General features: G+C 43.5%; 1 protein-coding gene and 1 long non-coding RNA gene across 3 annotated transcripts in view; one reads left to right on the top strand and one right to left on the bottom strand.

Annotated features, from left to right (window-relative positions):
* The window catches only part of ACSL1 (acyl-CoA synthetase long chain family member 1), a 60,763-nt gene extending 60,599 nt beyond the window's left edge, over nucleotides 1-164 (bottom strand). Inside the window, exon 1 of the mRNA XM_081269394.1 lies at nucleotides 4-164. The gene's annotated coding sequence lies outside the window, so the exon portion shown is untranslated. The remainder of the gene's footprint in view (nucleotides 1-3) is intronic.
* LOC308635128 lies at nucleotides 19-26,315 on the top strand. Of its 2 annotated transcripts, XR_014019144.1 has the most exons (6): nucleotides 36-151; nucleotides 19,362-19,709; nucleotides 23,174-23,283; nucleotides 24,118-24,159; nucleotides 24,503-24,687; nucleotides 26,096-26,315. It is a non-coding gene; the product is annotated as an uncharacterized lncRNA (long non-coding RNA). The 2 variants fall into 2 exon arrangements; XR_014019143.1 differs by lacking the exon at nucleotides 19,362-19,709 and having other exon boundaries at nucleotides 19-151.
* The last annotated feature ends 841 nt before the right edge of the window (nucleotides 26,316-27,156 follow it).

Genomic DNA, 27,156 nt, shown 5'->3' with positions numbered 1-27,156 from the left:
CACCTCCTCCGCTACCCGGGCCGCTCCGCCGGCGGCTGTCACTGCAGTCCACTCCCAGCCCAGCGCCGGGTCCTGGTGCTATTTAAAGAGCCACCGCCGCCACTGCCCACTGGCTGCGCCCCCTCGGCTGCCGCCGCCGAACTAGGCGCCTGTAAGTGCGCGTGCCGCGCCCGCCCCGCCCCGCCCCGCCTTGCAAGCCCTGCCCCATCCTCCAGGCCCCGCCCCCCCGCTGGGCGCGTGCGTTGCTAGCGGGTGGCGGGCAAAAGAGGCTGAAATCACCCGAACTGCCCTCCGGTTTCACAACGAAATCTGAGGAAGGGCAAAGGGTGAATCGTAGTGCCCCAGCCCCAAAGGCCCGGAGACTGCGAGTCTGCGATGCCTTGAGGTGGGAGACGTCTTTTTGCTCCTTGCACGCTCAGCCACCTGCCCCACTGACTTCTTGTAGTCCCCGGGGTTCTGCTCTGCAGATGTCTGGTGGTCCAAGAGTTTCCCTTTCCGTTTTTCTTTGGCACAAACTTACGCGACCCCTTTTAGGAGGATTTCACCACCGTCCCCACCCTGAGTTTCCCCACAGTTCCTGGCAGGGAAGACCTGTGTGGACTTGGGCAATGTCCTAGACATGAAGCAACCCTGGACAATTCAGGCCCCAGGATAGTTAGAGCAAAAGAGATTAGGCATTGCTGAAGCATCACATTCACCTGCAGAGTTCTTGCCATGCAGTTTTGAGGTATTCTATGGGATGAACTTTGAGGGATTTTCAGACACCAACGCAATTGTTTTCAGGCTCACATCTCAAATGTTACTTTTCCTCTTAGTTCCTGAGGCCTGCCAGTATCTTTAAGCTCTAATAGTTGTCCAGTTACAGTGGTGTTTGCACCAAGCATTGGGCAGAGGTCTAGTACTGCTTTGAATTTGAGGGATGAGAAGAATTATTGTTAAAAAAAAAAAAAAAAAAAAAAAAAACAACGGGGCTGGGGATGTGGCTCAAGCGGTAGCGCGCTCGCCTGGCATGCGTGCGGCCCGGGTTCGATCCTCAGCACCACATACCAACAAAGATGTTGTGTCCGCAGAGAACTAAAAAATAAATATTAAAAATTCTCTCTCTCTCTCTCTCTCTCTCTCTCTCTCTCTCTCTCTCTCTCTCTCTCACTCTCTCTCTAAAAAAAAAAAAAAAAAAAAAAAAAAAAAAAAGGCCTCTGGGTGATAATGTTGTAGGGACAAAGGAGGCCAGGCACCAAAGATAGCAGGAAACAGTTTTATTTGGCTGCAGCCAGGTTCAGAGGGTACAGCCTTTGCTGTAATCAATCAATCCCCTGAACCCCGAGTTCAGGGAGTTTCAGAATTTTATACCCAGCATGTAAGGGGAGGGGCTCAGAAGTTCACAGTCTGCAGAAGTTCACATAAAAGCAGCTTTTTCTTTCACTGTCCTGGGCAAGTTAACTCTTCAAGGACAACACCTGAGAAGGGGAGAGCTTCATCTCCCCTTTCTATCCTCCCCCTGCCAGCTGTTACCATGGGCTCATTTGTAACTTATCTTAAAAATGTAGACATCTCTGTGAAGCCCAGCTCAAGGCCAGAGGCCTTGTTTGCACATTTCTTCAAAGTACTATACTGGATAGGTTTGTGAAAAACTAGTAAGGGGGTGTCCAGCACCTGGAGTGCTGGTATCTTCTTGACCAGTGGCCAAGTAAACAGGGTGACATGAAAATAGGAAGTTAATCTACATTGGACTCTTTTTCTGACAGTCCTAACATCAGCCATGGTGAAGAGGGCTTTTCTGTGGAGAAATGGGGTGCCACTTCAATTCCCCCCTTTAATGATGCTCCCCATAATTTAATCCTTTAAATTTAAGAGCATCATTACCATTATCTTGGCTTAACCTTTTACAATGTCAAAACCTTAGTTGTCATCCTTTCAACAGCAGCTTCTACAGTGGACCCAATAGTTTTAATGCACAGTGGAGCCAAACATGGGAGCAATAAACAGGTTAACAGCAGAATACCCATTAACACCAGTTAAGCTTTAAAATCTACCAAGAGTTGAAAACCATCTCCCAAAAGCATGTTTGGGACCCAAACTTTAATGCCCTTCTAGGTATGAATGAGCACATGTGCTAGTTCTCTTGTGTTGTTGGCTATATACTTAACTGTTTGTCTATTGTCATCCATTTGGATGCAACAATCTGAGCTATTGAACTCTCCACATATTTTTTTTCCTCACCCAGTAAGTTATCTAATGCCAAGTGGTTTTGATAATTAGCCCCTTGCATCTGGTCTGTTGTGTGGCTAGGAGGTCAAAGGCTGTGGCAGTCTGATTAATAATAATTTCTAGTACAGCTTGTAAGTGAATAATTCTATTTAACAAGTAAATAGGAGTTTATAACTCCAACTGCCATTTTGTGCCCAGGTATCTGGAGCATAAGTGGCAATTATCCTCTGGGGTGGCCAGTTACTTTCACCCCAAGATTGGTGACCTCCTAAATCAAGTTTCTTTCCAATGGACCTCTTTTTCCTTTCCAAACAGTCATCCATCTATAACATTCCTCTGGTGGGACAGGTCCTAAATATATATTTTACCACCTCTTATATATAGTGGATTGTCTTGACACATGGTTCACATGATCTCCATGGTTGGAATAGGAGTAGGGCAGAATCCCTTATGGTTATCAAAGGAAACCAAACTAAATAATAGACTAACATTTTGGTTAGCAAAGGTTAAACAGCATAAATTAACAAAGCCAAACTAATAACACCAAACAAATCCTAGAAAACTTATATAAGCAAGATAAAAAGAAACTATAAGTGAAATTTGTTACCCAGAGTCCATTCAGTAAGAGTTACTGTTATCAAAGCAGTTGCAAAAACCAAAGAACTGTGCATATATCCAGAAGCAAGGGGTGGCAATGCATTACAGTATAAGAACTATCTCTGAGGTTGAAAGAGTCCATTAGTCCTGCTGGGAAGTTTATCCTTCACGGGGCATTGATCAGCCAGTCCCTCCTGTGTGGCTGAAACAAGGTCATAGTCTCCTCAAGCTTCGGCCGTGCAAAGACCAGTCAACTTCCAGAGTGACTGGAGCAGGGCTGTTGTCCTTCTTATACTCAAGCTTCTTTGGTGCTCCTTTTTCTTCAGGATGGTCGGCTTCAAGGGTGTAGCAGCACCTGGAGAGCACTCCCAGTTTGCAGCTGCAGGCGTGAGTCTGGTGTAGTGAATCCAGGAACCTATCTCTGCAAACTTTACTGCAGTTGAGGTGGATAAAATAACAGTGAAAGGGACCTTCCAAACAAGTTCAGGGGTTGAATATTTCATTCTTGGACTCAGACTCAATCTCCAGGCTTGAAGGAGTGTGCACCTGGGTCAAACTTACTGGCAATCTTTCTCTAACCCATTGGTTGAGAACCTGTAAAGTTTTCCCTAAGACCTGAAGCTGTTGTCTCAAGGTTAATTTTCCTATCTCTCTTAAGTCTCCCTATAGTCCCCTAATAAGAGGGGGGCCTCCCATATATTATCTCAAAAGAAAAGAATCCATTCCTCCTAGTGGGAGTGGATCTAATCCACAACAGTGTAATAGGGAGAAGTTCATCACAATGTAAGTGAGTCTCCTGACACAGCTTACCCAATTGAGCCTTAAAGTCCTGTTCATCCTTTGAACTTTACCAGAACTCTGCAGCCTATAGGCAGTATGTAACTTCCATCTGACGTTTACACTCTTGGTCAGTAATCATATCACCTCTGCCCAAAATCTGGCCCATTGTCCGAGCCAATAATTATTGGGACACCAAATCTGGGAATCATTTCACAGAGAAGCATCCTAGTATTTTCCTAGCCTTTTCAGTGCAGGTGGGAAAGGCTTCCACCCGTCAGAGTATGAACACATAAAAAAAACAAGTTACTTATAGCCTCGTGAGCGTGGCAGTTCAGTGAAGTTTACTTCCAAGTCTTCAAAAAGTGCTCATCCTATAGTTTGGATTCCTGGTGGGAGCTTGGGCCCTGACAAGGATTGTTGTGAGCACAAACCTCACATTGTTTGTAGATCATCCAGGTGTTGCTTGTGAGCCGGGGGACATAGAAATGTCAACTCAGAACTGTCTCTAGTGCTGTATGTCCAATATGTTTTCCTGCGAAACTGTCTTGATAAAGGCTGGGGCTAGAATCTCTGGGATGGCTATTCCAGCCATCAGAAAATTTCCACCATCCACCTGGGAGAAAATTTCCTTTTTCAGTCTTAGATCACTTACTTTCATGTTGGGAGTATGTTGGCTCCCTTTCTGTTAGCTAGTTGGCCAGGCAGAAGGGCAGCATTTAAATCTGGGACTGGATTTTCTTCCCGTTTCTTGCAGACAGCTAACTTGGCCTCTTAGCTCTCTGGTTGCCTTGAGAAACCATAGTGTTTCCCTTTTGATGACCTTGGCAATATATAATCACAATCTTCCTGGGAGCCCACAGTGCATCCTAAAGTTTAAGAATTTCTTGCCTATCCATCATGTCCCCCCCTTTTTTTTCTCCTGAGTTAATTAGCCTACATAAGTCCCTATGAACATGAAGGGTAGCAAACACATATTTTGAGTCTGTAAATATTCACATAGACTCCTCCTGTCAACTGAGGTGCTTAAGTCAAAGCAATACTTTTTGTGCTGAAGTTCCCTGAGGCAGAGGCTCTGCCTCAACAGTAGAGTCCAGAGTGACCATTGCATATCCAGCAAAACATACCTCATCTTTTAAAAACTGCTTCCATCTGTGAAGTACTCTGCATCAGGGTCCTTGAGAGGCTGGTCTGCGGAGAACACTTCACCCATGACTCAACACATTTGTGATCAGGTTTTCCAGGTCCAATGGGCAGCAAAGTTGCTGAGTTTAGAGTTCTGATGACCTCAACATGGATACGTGGGTTTTCACATAACATCCCCTGATATTTGACCATTCTTTCATTAGTCAACCAATAGTGTCCTTTATATTTTAACGATGTCAAAATTGAATGAGGAACTCTGACAACCAGTTCTTGTCCCATGGCCAGTTTATCAGCTTCCAACACCAGAAGAGCTGTGGCTGCAAGGGCCCATAAACAAGGTGGCCAGCCCTGGGCTACAGAGTCCACCTGTTTGGACAAATAGGCCACTGGACGGTGCCATGTCCCAGCATCTGAGTCAAAACTCCTATAGGTACTCCAGACCAATCATGGACATACAGAAAGAAAGGCTTTGTGAGGTCAGGGAGCCATAATCCAGGTTCACAGGTGAGTGCTTATTTAATGTCCTCAAAGGCCTTTTGCTTAGTTGATCCCCATATAAGAGGATCCCATTTTCCCCCCTTTGTGGCTTCATAGACGGCTTTTGTCATAACTGAAAGTTGGGGATCCATACATGTCTGAACCCAATAGCCCCCACGAATTCTCTAGTCTGTTGGCAGGTTGAAGGGACTGGAATTGAGCACATCTCCTGTTTCTTTTGAGGCCCAGTTGCTATTGTCTGTTCTGTTGCTGAGTCAGATGGTAACCAAAGTATTTGACCTTTTTCTTGGTAGATATGGGCTTTTAAGTCAGAGTCCAGTGCTGTCCCAAGGATGGTGTACTCAAGCCCCTGGGAGGAACTGTCATCTAGGGAAGGGAGGCATACATAGAGCGTCAGGCGCTTTAAGATGCAGGAATTTTTTTTGTTATCTCCCAGTGTAGGATCTTGGCTGCTGGGATTCTCCAACTCTTAAATCTTAGCAGAGGCTGAAGACCTGGGACATAATTTGTGTAAAAGGCACCTATGTCAATCTCACTGTGGGCCGTCTGCCAAGGTTGGAGGGCAGCAGTGTGGTTCCGTGCAAGTCCCAGTGTGGCAGCCACATGGTGCCCACCTAGGTGTCGCTCTTTGCATGGTTTTCTCCTCTTGTCAGGTGGGAGCCTGCTCTAATTGTCTATAGTAGCTGCCCCGCTTGTGTTTTGTTCAGTGTGCCTGGGTGCATGGGGCTCTGTGGCCCTTTCTGCTGGTGGCTCACAGCGTGTGGCTTGGAGCCAGGGTGGCATGTCCTTTTGGAGTGAGCACCCTATGGCCCACTACCGGCTGTTAACATGAACATATTCCTGGTTCATTTGGAAGCTTGCAGCAGCTGAGCCTTCCTGAGGTGCTGGGTCCTGTGCATCTGATGCAGTTCTGTGTGTCTATGGGACCCCTGCCATATTCGTCAATCATCAACTTCCCAGCAAGTGGGAAGAAACTGAAAGGAGGGGCTGGGGCCAAAGGCTTGGGGAAAACATTCACTCCTTCTCTGTTCAAGTCTTAGCTTTTGAGCATGGCAGTGGGTACTTGTCTGCTGGGGCCATTGGAGGCTTCCCCTTTTGTCTGGCCATGCTTTTTTTTTTCCTTATAAACATTTGGACCATTGGCTTTGTTCTAGTGAGACCTCCCTTTGAGTGACCTCTGGGTTTGTGGTGAGGGCAGCTGTAAGGAGATCTATCCTCCACTTCATCTTTTTGGTCTGCCTGTCTTTGAGTCTCTGGATCTTGATTGATGAGAACTGTAGTGGCCACCTTAATCAGCTCATTGGCACACTTCTCAGTAAAGCCCTCTAGGATTGTAAATTTTGGCAAATGGCTCTTTGAGCCTGTCCCACAAAGGCTGCATTGATCACCTGTTGCTTGAGCCTATGCATTTCTTCACTGACAAACTTGCATTGTGGCTGCTACACTTGTATGTGCCCTTCCTCCCCTGGGCACCTCTGGGCAGAGAGAGGGGCGGCAGCAGCGGTAGCCTGGACATTTAGCTCTGAGTCAGTTGGGCACATTTCTTTTGATCATTGTTGTCGGTTTCATAGGACAGAGGGGCCTTAGGCAGATTTGGGGCCGAGAGAAATGTTCAGGGTGCGACAGGGAGATGTTGGAGCATCGGGAGGCTTATCTCGGCTCTGTTTGTCTGCAGATGCTCCGCTTAGGCTAGGGCTCAGGTCTGGCTCCGATTCCTTCTAACTCTTGGGAACAGAGAGTGTGTTTTATTCTCTCTCACTTTTTCTTTTCTTTTAGACTTTCTATGAGGGCTTCTTGACATCTTTTTATTTTAGACCTTCTTCTTTGTTGGGATCCCATCCTAGGTCTGGATAATGGCTGCATCAGATCAGTCATGGCCCAGTGCTGAGGGCCATTGCCAAGTGGGAATGACGCATCGATATTTCCTTGCCATGTTAAATGGACTTGCCTTGGAAATTTGCTGTGACCTTGCATGTGTGTTTGAGAAAGGTGACCCTGCTCAATGACCAGGGTGGATCCAGGTTTTAGGAAGTATCCGGGTTTAAGATAATTTGGTTTTAAGGCGTTCCCAGTTTAAGACAATAGGGGTTTTAGGGAAGTTGGAGGTTGAGGATTATTGCTGCTGGGATTAGGGTGCTCCTGCTGCTTGTTCCCGTTGAGTTCTCGTGAGATTCAAAGGAGATTGGAAAAAAGCCTCGTGGAGTAGATGAATTGGGCAGGAGAACTGGGATTGCCCCAGAACGTGTGTAGAGGCCGGTGTGAGTTCGGGAATAAAGAATTGCTGTTTGAATCTACAAAGCTGTGTGGTGGCTCGTGATTCTGTGCCCAGCCAAGACTGTGGCAGCCCAGGGTTTCTCTGTATAGAGGGAGTATGATTTTTCCAGCTTATGAGCTCAATGGTGGTGAAAGGCTGGCACACAAAACTGCCTTGTTTCCCTCAGGCATTTCCCTCTGGTCAGTATGGGCAGGTCCTTTAGTCTCTTGCAGGGGCATCTGGAGAGTTCTCATCTGAGTTGTGGCTCTGATCTTGGGACAAATTTCCCACCTTCATCTTGGGAGGTGAAAGAGTGCTTGGTTCTAGGAAGCCTTTGGCTCTCAGGGCATCACAGAGGAAGGAAGAGCCAGTATTGGGAGCCATCATTTGTTGTCTCTGAGGACAAGGGGGCTAGGGGACAGTCTGCTGTCCCAGTGGTCTTGGCAAAGTTGGTCTTGGGTCCTGTTCTGGCTCACGGGGAAAATTGTTCCCTTTCCTGTCTTTCCTAGTCAGGTTTTCTGTTTAGCTGCTTTCCACTGGGTCTTAGAGACCATTATGCTCCTGGCTAACGTCAGCTTGGACTGTCCATCTAGACAGGCTCTCAACCAAGGGGGCTGTTTCTGTACTATCTCTTGACAGCAATCAATGTAAGAGAATTGGTTCAGGGTTCCAACCACAATCAAAAGACCTCAGCAATGACTCTCTCATCTAAAGATCCTTCTGGTGGCCAGTCCACATCTTGGGTGAGCCACTCTAATTCACAGAGTATGCCACCTTTGTGGAGTGAGTCTCACCCCACAGTTACCAGGAAAACCTTCCTAAAGGTTTCTCACAGACATTTCAGAAGGCTCAGTTTCCTTAGTGTGCATCCCATGTTCCACCCTGCATCGGTGTCGCACACTTAGAACAAAACACACTTAGGACAAGACTCGCTTCGTCCATCTTCTACTGTTCCCCTCGCGGGGACTTAGGGCCCTCTTAGCCTTGCGGGTTGGTATCAACCCCCGACCTGGAGCTTTCACCTAGACGTTGGTTGGTGAAATTCCACCATAGACTGTATGAGGTGCCACGGAACCGCAGATCAGGACTCTGCACTCGCTTCGGCCCTCAGGTTGGGTCGGAACCCTTCCCTTTGTCCGTCTCATTCACACACTTTCACACAGACAAGGCCAGGACAGAATTTCTATACCGCCCAAATTCCAACAATTCCAAACCAAACTGAAAAGGGAGTCACGGTTTCCCCTCTGCTCACTGACCCCGAACAGAGACTACTCGGGCGACTCCCCAGGTCTGTTTCAGCTCCAACCACTTTGGAGGGTACTTGATCACTTTGGAGGGTGATCAAGCCTCTCTTCCACCTGCTTAGGCCTCGAAGGGGAAGTCAGGTGGGCTACAAGACCAAATGGACGCAGGTCCTACCTGTTCAGATGGGCGGTGCCACAAAACCCTAATTCTGGTTCCTGCTGCCTGTGGGTTCTGTTGCGCTCTGGTGCCGTAGTCTGGCTGGGCACAAATAATCGAGCCGCCACAAAGCCTTGTAGATTCAAACAGCAACCCTTTACTCCCCTCTCACCGGCACTGCACACACCACACGGGAACACACTCCCTCCACCGGGCTCCGTAATCTCCCTGAACCCCCAGGAGAACTCACGGGAACTTCAAAGTAGCCGGCGCCCGAGGCAGCAAGAGCCGCCCTATTGCCTGACAGTAAAGGTCAAATATACAATACAATCAATCCAGCATCACAGCAATTATATATAGCTTAACTCAAATCATCATCTCAATGGTTCGCTGGCATCACCTTTCAAACATTCCCTCTGGCAAATGCCAGGTGTCATTCTGACTGGGCTGTGACTCTCAACACTCTGGAGTGGCAGCCCTAGGGTGCTGGGTGAGTCGATCATCCTTCAGGCCTAGAGGGGCCTGGGCGCGCCAAGGGGACTGCTGTCCCCCATTGCCCCAGGAAAGCCGGTCCCTGGGAGACAAGAGAGGCCGAATAGCCTTCCTTACCTCCTTGGTCCCTTTGTGGTCTCCAAAAATGTTGTAGGGACAAAGGAGGCCAGGCACCAAAGATAGCAGGAAACAGTTTTATTTGGCTGCAGCCAGGTTCAGAGGGTACAGCCTTTGCTGTAATCAATCAATCCCCTGAACCCCGAGTTCAGGGAGTTTCAGAATTTTATACCCAGCATGTAAGGGGAGGGGCTCAGCATTTCACAGTCTGCAGAAGTTCACATAAAAGCAGCTTTTTCTTTCACTGTCCTGGGCAAGTTAACTCTTCAAGGACAACACCTGAGAAGGGGAGAGCTTCATCTCCCCTTTCTATCCTCCCCCTGCCAGCTGTTACCATGGGCTCATTTGTAACTTATCTTAAAAATGTAGACATCTCTGTGAAGCCCAGCTCAAGGCCAGAGGCCTTGTTTGCACATTTCTTCAAAGTACTATACTGGATAGGTTTGTGAAAAACTAGTAAGGGGGTGTCCAGCACCTGGAGTGCTGGTATCTTCTCTGCCAGTGGCCAAGTAACCAGGGTGACATGAAAATAGGAAGTTAATCTACATTGGACTCTTTTTCTGACAGTCCTAAAATCAGCCATGGTGAAGAGGGCTTTTCTGTGGAGAAAGGGGGTGCCACTTCAGTAACATACCCCTTATTGGATGCTTAATATCAGACACTGCACATGCATGACCCTATCTTCATCATAACCCTATGAGATGGTGTAAAGGTAAAATTTCTAAGCTGATTCTAAGCTGCAAAAGTCTGAGTTAAAGTGTAAAAGACTAGGGCATTGTAAAGCTTCTAGATTACAAGGCCTGGGCTAAAAGGTAAAAGTCTATTGTTACAATTCCTCTGCTATCCCCGGAACCTGTAATCTCTGTAAAGTTGTTAGGACAATGCGGGAACTGCCCAGTAAATATCTCCATTGATTCCCTGGTTGTTTAATAGCTAAGGGCTCCAGGTAGCATGGCACGTAAGCATATAGGCCCCAGGACCAATCAGTTTAAATGTGTACCCCGTTTAGAAGTGACCAATCGCCCCTGCCCAAACTGTTCCTGCCAATGAATGGACTAATCATGTATCAGAATTGTTCAATTTTCCCGCGCCTCATGATGATTTGTTCTGATGCATGCAAAGCCCCCTGCCCTCTCCAAAAAGTGTACTTAAGGGGCTGGGGATGTGGGTCAGGCGGTAGCGCGCTCGTCTGGTATGCGTGCGGCCCGGGTTCGATCCTCAGCACCACATGCAAACAGGGATGTTGTGTCCGCCGAGAACTAAAAAAAATAAAATAAAATTCTCTCTCTCTCTCTCTCTCTCTCTCTCTCTCTCTCTCTCTCTCTCTCTCTCTCTCTCCCCCAAAAAAAAAAAAAAAAAAGTGTACTTAAGCTCTGCTTGACCTCTGCTCTGGGCTCTGGGCTGCTCTCCCTTCTTGAGTGAGCACGGAGCCCCAGCGCGCTGGAACGGATCCCTAATAAATCCCCCTTGCCATTGCATGAAGCTAGTCTCGTGTGGTCTCTTTCTCCGACGCTTCGCCGGACCCTTACATTGGTGCTATCATCATTCCCCTTTTACAGAAGAGGAAATGGAGGCACAGAGGTTATATGTCAGTTGAGGGCAAGACTACACCTGGAACTCAAAATGGTCTGCCTCCAGAGCATGCACATAACAATGGTGGGATTATACTGAAGTTTACACTGGTTAAAAACAGATGTGTTCCTTCTAGGCTCAAGCATATTCAAGTTGATTCCAGCAAATAATGGAAGGAGGAGAGGCACTGGGGATTGAACCCTGGGGTGCTTTATCAATGAGTCATATCCCTGGCTTTTTAAAATTTTTATACAGGGTCTCACTAAGTTGCTGACGTTGGCCTTGAACTTGCAATCCTCCTGCTTCAGCCTCCCTAATCACTGAGATTATAGGCATGCACCACTGCACTAGGCAGCAAATAATATCTTAAAACACTTTTCCTGGGTGTCTCTAGAGCTTTTCCAGAACACCCAAAAGTAGCAATTGTATTTGTTTCCTCTCACACTGTGCTGGGCTCTGTGGCATAGTAGTGGTGAGAGCAACCCACACACCAACAACTTCTGTAACAGCTGGCTGCTTCTAGCTCCCCTTCAAGATCTGTATCTTCCAGATGGACATGCACCCATTTAAATGAGAGAAAAAAAATAGACTCCACATTTATTTTTATTAGAAAAAAATATTTTTTATTAGAAAAAATAGATTGCACATTCCTTTATTGGATAATCTTTGGTTTCTTCGCCCATGTCTCTTTCTCCACACCCATGATTTCATCATTTTATCCTCTCCTTTACCTTCTTACTTTTTTGACCAGTCTGTGAGGCCCAGGGCATCCTTAGCCACTTTCCCAGTTCTGTAGTATATTCCTTTCCCAGGGCTGTGTAACAAAGTATCATAAATTAGGTGGCTTTAGCAATAGAAATTCATTGACTCACAGCTCTGGAGACTAGATGTATGAAATCAAGGAGTTGACAAGTTTGGTTCTTTCACAGAACTGAAAGGAAGAATCTGTTGCAGGTCTTTCTGCATTGCAAATGGTTGTCTTCTCCCTGTGGCTTTTCACGTCACCTTGGCTCTACAAAGTATGTCTCAATTTCCCTTTTTATAAGGATATTGCATTAGGGCTCAACCTGATGACCTTGTATTAACTTGATTGTCTCTGTTAAAGATCCTATTTCCAAAATAAAATCACATTCTCAGGCCCTTGAACATATGAATGGGGTGGCGGGGGTACGTTTCTTTCCATAACATTCAGGCAGTTGTCTCTGTATCGCTTCCCATTCCAAGACACTGAACTCAAACTGGATGCCTCTTCCCAGGCTCTAACTCTTAATACAGGTGATTTATAACTTTAGAGTGGAGAATGCACACAATCTGGAATCAGATCTGAGTTCCTACTCTCTCTGGCAGAAGCTGTTATATGACATTGAACAGCGACTTCATTCCCCAGCGCCTCAGACTTTCCCTCTAGAAATAAAGGAAAAACAAACTAAATAATCTCAATCTCTCAGGTCTATTCCAGCACTAACACTGAAGAAAAACAAAACAAAACTAAAACCTTTCTTCCTGACATTTCAAAATGTTTCACAATTTGGAGGATTGTCCTGTGGCCATCAGATAGACTTTGATGGGAGGTTGTATTGCACAGTGGTTAAGAATACAAACTTTAGGGTTGGGCAAATCTGCATTAATCCCTATTTTATCCTCTGTAAACAGGAATAATACCTACTATAGAACAGTGTCCTAGGGACTGACAGCCCAGGCCCTGAGCTTTCTCATTCAATGAAGGTTCCAGGCTCTATAATTAAACGTTCCATTTTGTGACTTACAGAGAGGGGTACTAAGGATCAAACCCAGTGCCTCACATGTGCTAGGCAAGTGCTTTGTCAGTGAGCCACAACCCCAGCCCAGCTGTGATTATTTTTGATCTTCTACATCTATTGCTTTCAATCCTCATCATCTGAAGTCAAGTTACATCATTCAACACTAGTCAGTGTGCTTTGAATGCCAGGTCTTGGTCATTGATGAAAGAGTTGTCATCAGTAAATGATGTTCAACCTGTCTTGAGACACCATGTACAATAGGCATATAATCAATGACCCTCATGAAACGCTTAGTGCCTGGAGGGCAGGCACTGTGTCCCATGAATCCTCATGAATCATCCTACCCCTTCTCACTCCACTGCTAGTCCTAGGATGGTATTTACGTAATAGTACTCAGTGTTTAACTGGACATCTTTCTAACTATACACATGTAATCAGGACTAACCACGGGTGGATTCAGGGTGTGTGGAACCTAAAGTTTATACAATTTGGGGGAGCTCTTGAAGAAAATTACAAATACGAAACTGAATACAACAATCAATGTTTCTTTTGAATGAGAACAGAAATCCCAGTAAAATATAAATTTTAAAATTTCAGTCTCTCTTGGGCCTCCAGCAGTGGGAAGGAAAAGAATATTGCCCATTATAATTGCACCAAAAATTTCATGAAGTTCAACAAAATAACCTAAAAATTTTAAAAAATTATTCTCTCCTACCAAAATAAGTTTTCCCACTGTTTTGGGTTGTGTACTCATTAGTGGTGTTTGGTATGAGATTTTTAATAAACTTTATTTTTTAGAACAGTTTTCAACTTATGGAAAAATTGCAGCACTCTCACCAACTTCTCAGCCACCTTCCAACATGATTCACGTCTTACATTAGCAGGGTACCTAGGATACAATCAGCAAGCCAGTGCTGATACATTAACTATGACTAAAATCCATTCATTATTCAGATTTCCTTCATTTTTACCTCTTTCTGTTTCAGGACCCCAACCAAGATACCACACCACATTTATTTGGTATGTCTCTTATGTCTCCTGAGGCTCTTCTTGGCTGGGGGAGTTTCTTAGATTAACCTTGTTTTTTCAGGACCTTGACAGTTTTGAGGAACATTGGTCAGGTATTTTGCAAAACATCCTTCTTTTGGCAGCTGTCAAATGTTTTTCTCTAGATTAGAATGAGATTATGTATTGGGAGCAGGAAAGCCACATAAGATTTTTTTTTTAATTTGGTGGTACTTGGGATTGAACCCAGGGTCTGTTGATGCTAAGCAAGGCCCTGTCACTGAGCTACAACATTGCTGGCCTCATATAACATTTTTTGGGAGAGGGGTACTGGGATTGAACTCAGGCACACTCAACTACAGAGCCATATCCCCAGCCCTATTTTGTATTTTATTTAGAGACAGAGTTTCACTGAGTTGCTTAGTGCCTCACTTTTACTGAGGCTGGCTTTGAACTAACGATCCTCCTGCCTTAGCCTCCTGAGCTGCTGGGATTATAGGTGTGCACCACCACGCCTGGCCCCATATGACATTTTTAATAACACAGTTTGTTATATAAAGAATAGAAAGAAAATCTAGTCTTTTGATCTTTCCCCTAACAAGACTGATGGAATTCCTCGAGATTTTTTTTTTTTTAAATGGTACCAGGGATTGAACCCAGAGGAACTTCACAACTGAGCTAAATCCCCACCCCTTTTTATGGTTTATTTTGAAACAGGGTCTCACTAAGTTGCTGAGGGCCTCTATTTATGCAAACTCACTAAGTTGCTGAGACTGGCTTTTGAATTTGTGATCCTTCTACCTCAGCTTCCCTAGTTGCTGGGACTACAGGTATATGCCACCAGGCCTGGACTTCTTAGAATTTTGAGTAGATATTGAAGAGAATGAGATCCATTGCTTTTTTTTTAGAGAGAGAGAATTTTAATATTTATTTTTTTAGTTTTCGGCAGACACAACATCTTTGTATGTGGTGCTGAGGATCGAACAGGGCTGCACACATGCCAGGCGAGCGCTTGAGCCACATCCCAGCCCATTGCTTTTTATTTTAAATGCATGCCAATTAGAAGAATTTTCTGTGGTATACCTTCTGACTATTCACATTTCAATCTGAATTCCTCTTCCCTGATCACATAAATTTCCAGGTGCCTTAGGACAGGTTGATTTGGAGATATGAATCTCTGACTTTGAACCTCCTACCAGTAGGCTAGGTAAGTTGGCCCAGCAGGTGAGGTCCTCCTGACAGCAGGTGAGGTCCTCCTGATGCAAATTCCATGAATGTAGTTCCCAAACCCAAAGGAACATATACAACCAACACCAGTTCCCCTTAGCTGGGTTCCAAAAATGACCTTGGCACTACTGAGCAAGAGGGTAGTGACGGAAGAGACGGAATAGAGTGATGGCTGAACCAACTGGTAGAAGCTAAATCATCTTTTGCAAAGACTAGAGGAACATTTAACTATGAGAGCATGTTGCTAGGGTCCCTCCCTAAATTTCATGGGGTGGCTATAAGTGATTGGCTCTGAAAATTAAACCATTAGCCTAAAAGTCGACCTAGTCCAGTTGGAAATCTTTTGGTACTGTCACTATGCCCCTGTTTGGATTTGCAAGTTCAACTGTCTTGGGCATCCAGCAGTGGGGAAGAAGGGTGTTTCTGCCAAAGCAACACTGTTCTGTAACTACTGATAACTATCACATGGTCTTCAATGGCCCTAATTAAGCCATAGTCCTCTCCTTACCTACACTCCTTGTAATTTTTAAATATAATTGAGCCACTTTCATTCACTTTATGAGGAAGAGCTAGTCTGCAGAGACCCAGACAGTAACTGTCCTGGGTATTTCTCTCCTCCTTCTGGGTCACAGTCCACCAGCTGCTCAGCCCCACTGTTCAGGCCCTTTCCTGCCATTGAAGTTCTGCCTAACCTAGAGCCATCAAAGAGGCCAGTGCTTCCAGACCCCACCCTTCACCCCACATTATTTCCTTTCTGTTTCTTGATATGAGCATTTTAATTGGTCAACATCAAGAGTTTATTTATTCCTCCATCTTCCTAACTCAATTGGCTTCTGATTCTCAAATGGTAGAATTCAAACTCTTTTCAACGTCTCCAAAGTTGACCTACAGAACTTGTACCTGCTTTCCTCATCATCCAGTTTGTCTGTTACCTTCTCCAGCTAGATGGAACTATCTGAAGGTTAAGGGCCAAAAGTATGGCATCAGATTGCTTGGATTCAAGTTCCATTACTTACTAATTAAAGACTTAAGGCAAGTAACTCTCAGATCCCTAGCTTTTTTAACTGCCAAATATGAAACTGCATTGCATCAGATCTGAAACCTAAATCAATTATAAGATTCACTATTATTTTATGAATCCCTAAGGGAAAAAAATGCTGCTCATTTTAATTGCAAGACACCATCATTTGATGGTGTCTGTATCATCAGTTAGCTTTTACTGTATAAAATAACAAGTCACACCAAAACTGAGCAGCTTAAAACAACATACATTTATGAGCTCCTTATCTTGGTGGTTAGCTCTGGGGCTGGGTGCAGCTCCATGATTCCTCTGCTGGTATCTCCTGGGCTCTCTCCTGCAGATACTGTCAAATGGTGGATCATCTAGGATTAGATATTCTGGGATGGTCTCTCTCCCAGGTGTGATGGTTGGTTATTAAGGTTCCTCAGTTGTCTGCATGACCACTCACTCCATCAAACTAATCCATGCGTGTTCAAATGTGATCTCAGGTTCCGAACACATCACAAGGGATAAGCCTCAATGTACAACTGCCTTTCAAACCTCTACTTCTTGTTTGCTCTATTTCCATTGACCAAAACAAGTAACGTGTCGTGTCAAAAATCAGTATGAGAAAGCACTATCCAAGCACATGGATACAAGGAAGGGGAATTGTGGTGGCCACTTTGCAAACAGTCCACCACACATCCTGATTCCATAGATATTAAAGTCCGAAAAAAAGTGTGTACCTAAGAACACATAAAATGTAGTAACAGTGCCTACTCAGAGGCTTGCCCTGTGAGATCATGTCTATATGGCATTTAAAACAATGCTTAGTCCCTGGTGAATGCTCTATAAATACTATTACTATTATTCTTGCTTCTCTTTGGGTAGCCTTTAAGTCTATGCATCTTTCTGCCTGAAACCTGGTAAATTCTTATGCATTCTTCCAAACCTAACTTAGATATTCCTTCCCCCAGAATATGTACGCACAGTTTGTTATTCCCAGAGCTATGTCAGCCTTTGCTCTGGCAGGTTGTAATTTCCATTCTTGTAACATTATGGGTCTGGCAGAAATTCTGAGTCCAGAACTCTTCTGCCCCCAAGCCAATCCAGTGCCTGAAGTTTGCTATATGTTTATTTAATTGAACTGCCGAGTCACCTCCAATAGAACTGCTTCTCATTCCCTTAGGTATAATCTCTCTCCCTTCTGGCAGTACACCTACAGCTCTTTATCATGTGTCTGGTTTAGTACTTGTCACACTGACTTGCGATTATAGGTTTGTGTAATATGCCTTGTGTAATAGAATATACCTTACTCCACTCTGTTACACAGAGCTCCCTGCCACCCTGCCTACTATAGCAGTGTATACTGTTCAAACACCTGTTAAATGAATAAAAACAGAGTTTCCAATCTCTATGTTACTTCCAAGAAGGCTGTATCCAAAAGTCCAGAGTAGAATTAGATTTACTACTTAATCCATCTATGGATGTTTTCCTACTCCGTTCCTAGGGTTTGAGCTCCACTGGTTTCTCTCTTATTCAGATCACAACACAACATGGGCTTCATGTCCAGGTGTGTGAGGTCTGATTCCGGTCCCTATGGCCACTCTAACATCCCTGCCCAACACACACACACACACACACACACACACACACACACACACACACACTAGTGTTGTAAGTTTCTCCAAGTAGAACACGGAAAATGGTTGGGACTTGTGTCAGGTCGTTTGTCACTCCTTGCAGGGAGGACACCAGTACCTCCTGGAGTCAATATATCAGCTTGGAGGGATGTTGAATCTGAGTGATTAGAGCAACCACCACCTTCTTCCACCTCGACTCTTACCTTCTTCTCCAGTGTAATGGGAAAATGCTAGTCCACATCTGCCTGCGACCAGAAGCTCACATCTTAGCCTTGTGAAGGTCTTGAACAACCTTGGGAATCTGATGAAAGGTACAGATCTCCAACCCATAAACATTTCCCATTGTGCATTATGTGGGTTTCTTAGAGTCCCTAGTTACGATTCCCGGGTAAAATGGAAAGAGTACTAGATTTGTAATTAAAAAGAGCTAAGTTCAAAGCCTGTTGCTACCTCTTCCTAGTTCTGTGACTGATCTCGTTGAACCTCACTTTTCACATCTGAAAAGTCAGATGTAATAGCTAGCACTTCAGGTTGTAAGGGGTCTGCCACATCATAGCTCCTTTATTCTAACTTCCCCATCCTTGCCTCCCAGATGTGTTGTATAGAGCTGGCAGTATGGTACGTGTAGTCAGTGATGGGGTGGAATTTCATTCTAAGTTTAGGTCTTCATGTATTTGCTTAAAAATATTTATTGAGCATTTACTATGTGCTAGCCACAATGGTAGGTGCTGGGGTGTACAGGTTTCTCTGTGTGTGTGTGTGCACGTGTGCATGCATGTGTATGTGTGTAGTGGGCCCTGATCATGAAAGGTGTGCAAAGTTGAATAAATATGGGACCTCAAGAAGCTCCTAGTCTGATGACCTAGTGCCAGTCTATCCCTACAATGCAATATCTTCTAAAGTTTTTAGCACAAAACATTTTATCTAATTAATCTACTAAAGAGTTATTGTATTATTGATTCCTTCAATACCTTGGTCTTTCTGATCAAAGTCTGACCCTTGTGTGGAACCTATATATCTCTGTGCATACACATTCTCTTCCTTGACTGTTAAATTTCAATCCAAGAATCCTCATCAAGAGTATTCTTGGGTAGTGAAAATTGAGTGAGGTGTTTTGGGCCTGAATATATTGAATACATGGTTTTGGAATGAGTTCAATGAGGTAAATATCGTCAATGTTGTCACTGATTGGGTAAAATTGATGATAATGTGGTACTCTGCAAAGCTAGAGTTTATTAAAATGTATTCTGTGGGCACTGAAAATACCTATTTTTTAATACTCACCAGGCTATTCTTTAATATAGCTCTCCATTCTAAATGCACGCAGCTTATGGTGTTCTGGACATTTGGACTCACTATTGAAAATGTCTGGATGTCTCTGCTTTCAGGGTATCTTCTTCAAGTCAATCAATCTAGCAGCCTGGCAGTATACTGCAGGAATATGAGGCTTGTACTTTGCCCAAAACCTGGCTTTCTGGTAAAAATCTGGAGAGACTAGATTTAGATAATTGTAATTTTCTGAAATCTCTGTCTCACTGATATTGTTCCTACTGAAGTACCACATGCCAAAGTTCCCATAATTTGCATATTAAGTAGAAATAATGCAGAGACCTAGTCTAAACTTTAGGTTAATTTTTCTGCCTTAAATTTGTCTCCTTTTCAAGTATGTTCATCTGTACCATCAACTCATTAGCCAAGCACCTACTATTTTGCACAGTGCTGTTGAGTGTAAAATAGCTGGCTTCTTGGTCATAAGCAACAGAAATCAGCTATGACTGTTTTGAGTAGATCCAGAATTCATTGGAAGGAAACTGGAGAATTTTAGAGTGTGAAATATCTGATCTGGCTCAAGTGCTAAGAAGCAGGAAAAACCACAGCTATCTTTTAAGAAGAATAGTTTAATCAGAATGTTGCCATTGAAACTGTAATAACTGCCACCGGGCTGGATACAGCTGGATGCTGTTGCCACAAGCGGATTCCAGCCTCCCCTCTTCTCTGTTACGGTCATTCAGGTAAGAGCTTCCGGTTTTCTGTCTTTGGTCCTGTGCCTATGCCCTCACTGCTGTGGGTAGAGATAGAGAAAGGGAATCTGTTGTCACCTGCAGTTGCAAATGGGACAATGCAACACTGCCCCCAGGCAGGAAGGGGTTAAATCCTTGACAGTAATAACTGACAGTGGTCACCACATTCTGGACCAATAAGACAAGTGCTAGAATTGGAATTGCTTGGGGGAGAGGGATTATTTTCTTCTTGGGGACTTGGGGTGGGGGAATAATAGCGAACTCTTCTGGTCCATTAAACTTTTGCTTGAGTTGTTTGCTTGCCTAAGTTCACCCTTGATCTCCTCTCTCATATCTAAGTCTTCCTTGGCCCTTAAGGCATGGCTCAACTACCAGATCCTTCAGAAAATTTCTGATAACCCAGACTGGAAGCAATCCCTGCTACTCTACATCACTTATCCATTCACTTATCCATCTATCCAGTTAGCCATCCTTCTATCCTTGCATCACATTCAGCAATTTTCCCCCTCTGATGGGTAGCAGGCCTGTCTTAGGCCCTGTTTGGCAGCAGTGGACAGAACACTACCCTACTTTTGAGTAAGTCAGTAGTGAAGTTAGCCAAGATTAATCAACCAATGAAACATTGGAAAGTAATGCAATCAATCATTTTTTTTTTTTAATCAGGTGTTTGCTGTTTGCTTAATGCTATATGAAGCACAGTAGATAAGGACAAAAAAAGAAATATCAAATCCTGACTTTAGGACTAGGGGCATCACTCAGTGGTAGAGTGTGTGCTTAGCATGCACTAGGCCCTGGGTTTGATGCCCAGGGCCACCAAAAACAAACACACTCCCTGACTTTCAGCATGGCACCCGCTTTACAAATAGTTTCTGAACAATTTTTTTAGTGTAAAGAATAGATTTTAAATTATATTAAAGATTATATTAAAGATTTAATATAAAACTTGAATATAGAAACTCAGTTGAGCAATTTGACATGACAACAGTAAAGTAATAGTCTGATTTTCCTCTATAAGACTGTCACATAAGAAAATAAATCCCTCAAATAGTAAATTCCTATATAGATGAATTAATCAGAAATATTGCAAGGCTATCTATCTAATAATTAGACTCTGTGGGAGAACCCTCCTCAAACTGTGTTTATATCTATATCTAATTGTGGGGATAAGATTCACACAAATAAAAAGATAACTGCATTAAAAATAAGACTGGAGGATAGGAATCGGATAATTGGTGTGGAGAGGGTAAATGATGTGAATTCAAAGAAGCATCAAGGAGGGAGGCTCTGAATTGACATTTTTGAGATGAACAAAATTCAAATGAAGACAAGTGGAGAAGGAGTTCCATGCTGTGGAAATCATGGAGTAGAGGTCTGTCTGGGAGCTGGTAAAGTATTCAAAATCATACAGCAGAGTGGAGATCATTCACACTTCAGGAGTTACCAGTCTGTTTTGTTCATCCCAGCACAGAGCATATGGCCTAATGTTAGTATTGGACAAATGCACTTTTTGTTTTTGGTACCAAGGATTGAATCCAGTGGTGCTTACAAACTGAGCCACATCCTGAGCCCTTTTTATGTTTCATTTTGAGACAATGGTTTTGCTAAGTTGCTAAGGGCTTTGCTAAGTTGCTGAGCCTGGCTTTGAACTCGTACCTCAGCCTCCTGAGCTGCTAGGATTATAGATGTGCACCACTATGCCCAGTGGACAAGCACATTTTTAAAAAAGAATGAGGGTTCAGTCGTAGAGTGCTTACTTAGCAAGCGTGAGGCCCTGAGTTTGATCCCCAGTATCACAAAATAAATCAAACACATAAATAAAATATGAATGAATAAGCTACAGGGAGCTGCTGCCCAGGCTTATTGGGGAGCATGACTTAAAGAAAATTGTGCTTTGGAAGATTGACCTGGTAGCAGCGAGCATGATGGGTAGACTCAACAGGAAGAGAGTGAAGAAAGGACCTGTCCTGGGAAACCTGTGATCGTGTGGAAGTACGGAGTTATGGGTCAGCTCCAGATGGTGCTCCCAGGACTAGAAACCTTTGAAGGAATGCACAAGAGCTGGTGGTGGATAAGAGTGACCAGATACGGGAGGGGTCCAAGATGACACCAAGGAGTAGAAGGGCAGGGATGAGTTTGCAGGTGCCCACTGAGTTGCAGGGGAGGAGATTGTTTAAGGACATTGTGTTAGGAGAAGGGAAAATTTAGGGGCAGGAAGAGGGAAGAGCATGAAGATGTTGGGCCCCAAGTCCGATTGCAGAGATGAGCTTCAGAGGTCCCTGCTCTCCTGTCATGGAAGGGAGAGTGCATAAGTTCCACGTGTAAGATTCAGGTTCTGAGCGTCTCCTTTCTGGTAAGCTAAGTCCATTTTCCCTGCAGTTCTATGGCAACAGGAGTCCATTAAATAACTGAATCAGCAAAATATACCTGTGACTTAGTTCCATAATACTTGACTTCCTTGTTTCTCTGTGATCACGCAAATGAAGACTGTTTTTCACATTTTGTGTCATCCAATTAAGGGTGAGGGTTATGTTTCACTTGCATCTGAGCTGGGGAACACCCTTAGTGAAGTCCCCAAAAGCTGGCAGAAAGGGTTCTGGGGTGAAGAGTGATGCCCACCCCTGGGGAAGAATAGGGTCCAAGCTCAGCCTCCCTGTCTCTGGGCCCTCCATCCATGGAGAACTTTATAAATGGAGCAGATTTATAAATGAAAACTTGCCCGAGGGCAGGTGTATACTTAGATGAATGCCCCTAGCCGTTTCCATCTTGCAGTTTATATACTCTATATTAAAGTACATTTGTTCAATAAAGATACAAATCATCTTATCATCTCTCAGTAAAATGCATCAGGCTTACTTTTTTTTTTTTTAGTCTTTATCAGAAGGGTCATAATGGCTCAAAGAAATTCTGAAGACGATGTCAGTAATACCTGGATAGTTACGACAGTTGCACAGGTGCAAGTTGAAGGTGGTTTATACTAAGGCTGGATGTAGTAGTGATAGTGGAGAAAATGCACATATCTAGACAATATTTTTCCATAGAATCAATAAAACTTTCTTGATTGGGTCAGGATTGGGTGATGGCACTAATGGCAGGAAAAGAGTAGGGAAACAGAGGATTCAAGATTGATATCTAGGATTTTACTCTTTTCAAGTAAATCAGGTGCCATTTATTAAGAGAAGAAATTTGGGCAGAAACTACTTTGGGGGAAAAATAAAGAATTCTTCTCTGGAAATGTTAATTTGGATGTCTGCTCCTCATCTAAGTGGAATTTGCATGCAGACAGTGAGATATGCCCTCCGGGAGGTCAGGGCTTGAGATTCTAATTTGGGAGATAGATTTTGCAAATCTCCTCTCAGACATTAGGTGAAGATAAGGAAGGTGTAGAACTGATGCTCAAGAGAAATTCGTAACTAATGTCCATTTATTCATTTATATTTTCATTCATTCCTGAAAAGGGATAGGCACTGTGCTGAATTCTATGAACTGGATCAACAAAAACAGACAGTCCCTGCGCTCACTGAGTTTGACATCTAGACATCTGTGCAGTAGAAAGTGAGTCTCATGTGTAAGTTGAAATTTTCTAGTAGCCACATTTAAAAAAAAAAGTGTGGTTTAATTTGAATTGTTTACTTATCTAATCCAATATATCCAAAATCAGTATATTTCATCAACATAAAAGCTATTCCTGAGATAGTTTGTGTTCTTTTTTGTCATGTTCTCTCAAAATCCATTGTGTACCTTACACATCCAGCTTTTCTTGGTTCAGATTAGTCACCTTCTAAGTGCTCAGCGTCCTCATGTGGCTCTTGGACAGCACAGATTTAGAGGATATTGTAACTTTGCTCATTGATGTCTAAATTCCCCTCCTTCTCCAGACATTGGGGGACTGTTTGGTGCCCCCAGATCTGTAAATCAGTTCATACTGTCTGAGGGTCAGCAATGGTGTTTGAGGATACGGACGCCATTATTACACATATCTGTGTCCGACAATCCCTAGCCACACTGGACTAACCAGTGACCCATGGGAAGACTAATGCTGTGTGTTTTAAAAGTGGGAGCATTGTTGTTGTACTAAGTATTTGTTCGCAGTGTAAAAAATTATATACATACATATATATATATATATATATATATATATATATATATATATATACTTAGTAAAAGCTGTGTCAATCCTGCAGTCTCCCATTTCCCTGATACTTGGTGGTGACTCTGTAATGCTGCATTTCTTCTCTGCATCCCACCATCCAGGCACAATAGAGCTCGGAAAGTGTTTGGTGGATGAACAAACATAGGAATGGCAGGCCTGCTCCATGATTCAGGGGTGAAGAGTGTGTGGGATTATGTCTTTGACATTGTTACATCTAATCTAATGCTTTCTCTGACATCTCCCTGTCAGGAGGAATCAACATGGATGTTTCTTTCATTAACAAGTATCATGGTGAGTTGTCTCTTCCTGAGTTTGACATCTAGATTTTTTTGAAGGTCAAAAAAATCAGGTCTCAAGGACAAACTTAAGAGGGTGCAGAAAGTCCAACAGGAATACCTTGTCTTCCACAGTGAGATGGGCTTTAAGAGGGGTACCACTGCTTAGGAACAACCACTTCTTCATGGCCATTTCATGGTGGCTGCCCATGTATACATATAGTCCCCTGGCAGAATCAGTTTCCCTGCCTAAATTGCTCCTTGGCCAAGGATAGATTCAGGCCAGGATTGGCATGCATGCTGAGGTTTGCCCAATTTTTCTATCTTTTTCTTTCTTGGTTTATTTGCTCCTTTTCTAGAGTCTGAGTACTCCCTTTTGGCTCCTGAAGCTGCAGGAACATCAGCTCTCCAGGATTGGATGGCTGTGGTAGTCTATTCTTCTAGGAAGCAGCAGCCCAGATCCTGAGTGAAGGAGAGGAAGGTGGATGGAATGGAGGCTTCTTCAGCTCTTGTGCAGTCTAAGACAAGTTCAGCAAGGTGGATGGTGAGTCCTGAGACAAAGTCAGTCCCATGTCTCTCAGGGGTAGGTGGGAGCTCTTGAGGGTGCCTTCTCATGTCTGTTGCTCAGGCATGTGTCCAAGTTGTCTCATGGGCAAACTGAGTGGGTCCTGCTTGGTGCAAACATACAGCAAGTACCGCATGTCATGGTAGAATGTGCCCTGGAATGGGCATGGAGATTCTGGGCTCCACCCCTCATCTGTCACTTAGTTCTGTGATCTTAAATGAGTCACTAAAGTCTTAGTCTATTTTCTGTTGTTATAACTGAATGTCACAGTCTAAGTAATTTACGCTTACGTTTGGAGGCTGGGAAGTCAGGGGGCTGCATCTGGCAAAGGCCTTCCAGCTGGTGGGGACTCTGCAGAGTCTAGAGGTGGCACAGGGAATCACATGGTGGGAGGGGTGTGTACAACAGACAAAGTCCAACTGGCTATTAGGACAGAGAGAGAGAACTCATTAAATCATTAATCCAATAATCCATGAATGGATTAATCTCTTCATAAGAGAAGAGCCCTCATGACATAATCACCTCTTTTTTTGTTGTTGTTTTATTGCCAAACATTTTTATTGTTGAAAAATTGTGAAACATTTCAATCTACAAGAAAACGCAGAAGTTAATATAAATACCATTGTACCCACTAACAAGCCTTAATGTTTCAACATTTGCCATATTTGTATCAGTTCTCTATTCTTATGAAAAAATCAAATATTACAGATATAATTGAAGCCACATGTGTATTCCCCTTCACAGTCTCATTTTCTTTCTTCCCTAAATTTGGTGTTTTTCACTCATGCATTTTTTTGTGTTTTTACTGCATAACTATATGAACAACATGTAGTGTTGTCTTTCATGTTTTTAACCTATTCAAGTTCTTTTGCAATTTGCTTTTTGTCATCTTTATTAATACACAGTTCATTGTAACTGCTTTATCATATTTAATAATTTGAATATACCCCAACTTTCTTATCCATTCTCTTGATGAACATTTAATTTATTTTGCTAGTACAAGCAACACTTTATTAAACATCTCTATTTCTGTTTCCTTCATACATGTGGGAGTTTCTCCTGGCTTTGTGACTATAAGACAGACTTCTAGAAATTGGAATATTCACTTTTTCAACCTTGTTAGAAATTGCCAAATTATTCTTTATCCTGGTTTTATCAATGACATAATTACCTCTTAAAGGTCCTATCTGGATCCAGCTCTAACTACTTCACAGTGGGGATTAAATTTTAACATGAGTTTTGGTGGGGACATTAAACCAAAGCATGAAAACTCTCAGAAACTTGCTTTCTTTTTTCTTCCTTTTTTGATACAGGGGATTGAACCAGGGTTGTCTCACCATTGAGCTACATACCTAGACCTTTTTTTTTTTTTTTTTTTTTGAGACAGGATCTTGCTCTGTTGCTGAGGCTGGTCTACAACTCTCCATCCTCCTGCCTCGTGAGTCTATGGGATTACAGGCATGTGCCACTGTGTACAGCTCAGATCCTTGCTTTCTTGGTCCTAAAGTAGTATCTATCTTATAGTGTTGTGTAGAATGAAATGAAATTTTGTGATAGAGTGTGTTATACAACATTAACAGGAGTGCTCATGTAACAAACTCAACAAAGCACAATTATTAAAGATGAATTACAGGAATTCTGGTTTGTTTGGTTTTTTTTTTTTTTTTTTGCTGTAAAGAGGGTCTGTAGCAATGATAGAGATTTATCCGTCTTGTGGTTATAAGTTTGTATTATCCTGCAGACTATTCTAGTTTTAAAGGGTCTCAGACATTTAGGATATCAGTGGTCTGAGCAGATATTTATAAAAATTAAAAATGCATAAGGATCGGAGAGAGAGTGTTTCAGAATAGCCATTGCAGTTTATTAATACTACACAGGTGGTGGCCATGTGTGGCAAGTCAGCGAAAGGGCTTTCTCCACTTGCCCCTGCTCCTTTGCTTTTTTGCTTCTAAGATGAGGAAGACACTGATGTTGTTTTAGTTCAAGAACATTTCTCTGACTTAATTCTAGGTAAGTATGGAGATGTGCAAGGCCACGGAACAGCCTCTTTAGGGGGTATGGGGTGAGATCTCAGGCATCAGCAGTGCCTTGAGACCTCATCCAGAGGTAGCTCTCAGGGCAGATTCATTCATCTTGTGAAGGATTCCAGAAGATGTGGGGAGCAAAATTGGAAAGATGCCATGGGTTTAATCTTGAAAAATTCAGAACTGGGTTGATTCTATGCTGAAAAAAAAAAAAAGATATATTAAGCAGATGATCTTGAGTTAGAATCTCAGCACAGCCTTGAGTAATTACAAATTAGATGTTGGACCGGTAGGAACTGGGTAGCCAAGGGTGGAGGCTGCATAGACACAAGTGATTCACAATGGTAATAATCTACTCGACTGTGAGGAAACACATCACCCCATCTGAAGACACCTCCAGACAGCAGACTGTCCAACCAGGCTA

Source organism: Spermophilus citellus, assembly GCF_964194105.1.
Source record: "Spermophilus citellus genome assembly, chromosome: 16".
NCBI lineage: Eukaryota > Metazoa > Chordata > Mammalia > Rodentia > Sciuridae > Spermophilus > Spermophilus citellus.
The sequence above is the reverse complement of the archived record's forward strand: the minus strand, read 5'-3'. Positions and strand labels throughout refer to the sequence as shown.